Source organism: Penaeus japonicus, unplaced genomic scaffold (genome assembly GCF_977035675.1).
Source record: "Penaeus japonicus unplaced genomic scaffold, GWHDUDI00000001_assembly GWHDUDI00000021, whole genome shotgun sequence".
Lineage (NCBI taxonomy): Eukaryota > Metazoa > Arthropoda > Malacostraca > Decapoda > Penaeidae > Penaeus > Penaeus japonicus.
Genome location: NW_028234423.1, coordinates 26,532,828 through 26,535,327, shown reverse-complemented (window position 1 = coordinate 26,535,327; position 2,500 = coordinate 26,532,828). Strand labels below are relative to the sequence as shown.

The 2,500-nt window shown below is 20.5% G+C and overlaps 1 protein-coding gene across 7 annotated transcripts in view; it reads left to right on the top strand.

Annotated features, from left to right (window-relative positions):
- The window catches only part of bma (SCY1-like protein bma), a 461,317-nt gene that overhangs the window by 288,648 nt on the left and 170,169 nt on the right, over positions 1–2,500 (top strand). The window lies entirely within an intron of this gene.

The following is a 2,500-nucleotide window of genomic DNA, read 5'->3' as shown; positions in this document are numbered from 1 at the left end:
CCCTCACCCCGCTCATTCCTACAAAGCTCCCCATCCATTACCCCCCTCCCCTCTTCCCCCCTTCCCCCTCCCCCCTCACCCCCATCTCAGAAACCATTGTCATCCTCCCCCGCTGAGTCCGACCATCAGACGTGCGTCACGTGGCCTCCTTGCCTCTGCCGTCTCAAGATTGACCCAGCCGGTATCAGACACAGAAGGACTTAACACGGCGAGACAGTTGCTCCATCCCCCCTCCTTCCCCCCCTCCCTTCTCTCCTCCTTTACTCCTTCTATCCTTCTCCTTTCTTCCACTCCGCCTCTTCTTCTCCCTTTTGCTATTGCTATCGTTGTCATTCATTATTATAATTATTCTCAATATCTACACTCATTATTATCGTCATCATCTTTATAATCACCATTGATATTATTGATATCATTATTAACTCTATCATTATTAATAGGATTTTCATTATCATCCTTATTATTATCATCCCTATCATCATGACTATTATTAGCATTATTATCATTGTTACTATCAATAATGGTGCCATCATTATCATCATCATCATTATTATTGACATTGTTATCATTATCATTACTATCATCATTATTAATATCATTATTACTATCATCATTATTGATATCATTATTACTATAATCATTATTAATATCATTATTATCATTATTGCTATTATTGTTATTATTATTGTTATTATCATCATCATTATTATTATTATTATTACTGTTATTATTATTATCATTATTATTATTATTATTATCATTATTATCATTATCATCATCATTATTATTATTATCATCCTTATTATTACTATTATCATTATTGTTGTTTATTAATACTATTATCATTATTATTATTATTATTATTATTATTATTATTATTATTATTATTATTATTATTACTTTATTATCATTATTATCATCATCAATATCATCATCATTTTCATAATTGTTATTAGCATTACCGTCATTATTGATATCATTAATATCATCTCTATCATCATCTGGGTAATATATAATATCATGATTATGGATATCATGCAATCCAATAGAACAGTAATGATGATGGAATTAAGATCGAAACTAATCAGTTTCGAATCTCATTATGAAGTTTACCGAAAATACTTGTAAGGCTTCGCGTAAGTGCGTGTGCTAAGTACGTAGGTATGTATGTATGTGCGTATGTTTGCACGCATCCGTATGTTAGCCTCTCTCTCTCTCTCTCTCTCTCTCTCTCTCTCTCTCTCTCTCTCTCTCTCTCTCTCTCTCTCTCTCTCTCTCTCTCTCTCTCTCTCTTATATCCTATCTATATATATATATATATATATATATATATATATAATATATATATATATATATATATGTATATATATATTATATATATATGTATATATATATATTATATATATATATATATTTATAAATATATATTATATATAATATATATATATATATATATATATATATATTATATATATATATATATATATATATATAATATATATATATATAATTATATATGTATATATATTATATATATATATATATATATATATATATATATATATATTATATATATATATATATATATATTATATATAATAATATATATATAATATAATATTATATATATATATATATATATATATAAATATGTATGTGTGTATATATTGTGTGTGTATATATATATATTATATATATATATATATATATATATATTATATATATATATATTATATATATATATATATAATTAATATATATTATATATATAATATATATATATATATATATATATTATATATATATATATATATATATTATATATATATATATATATATATATATATAATATATATATATATATATATATATATTTATATATATATATATATATATATATATATATATATATATAACATATTGTATATATTATATATATATATATTATATATATATATATAATATATATATATATAAATATATATATGTATATATATATATTTATATTATATATATATTAATATATATTATATATAATATATATATATATATATATATTATATATATATATATATATATATACATACACATGTATACATATATATATACATATACATATATATGTACATAATATATATATATATATATATATATATATATATATATATATATATAAATATATACATATATGTTATTTTTTTCATAATATATATATATATTTATATATATCTATTTATATATATATATTTTTATATATATATAGACATATACATTATATATATATATATATAATATATATATATATATATATATATATATATATATATATATATATATATGTATATACATATATATATATATATATATATATATTTATTTATTCATACAAATATGTGTATATGTATATATATATATGCATGTGTGGGGGGGGGGTATGTGGGGGGGGGGTATGTTTATGTGCATGAAGTATACATTACGCGCGCTCGTGTTTGCAAGGATG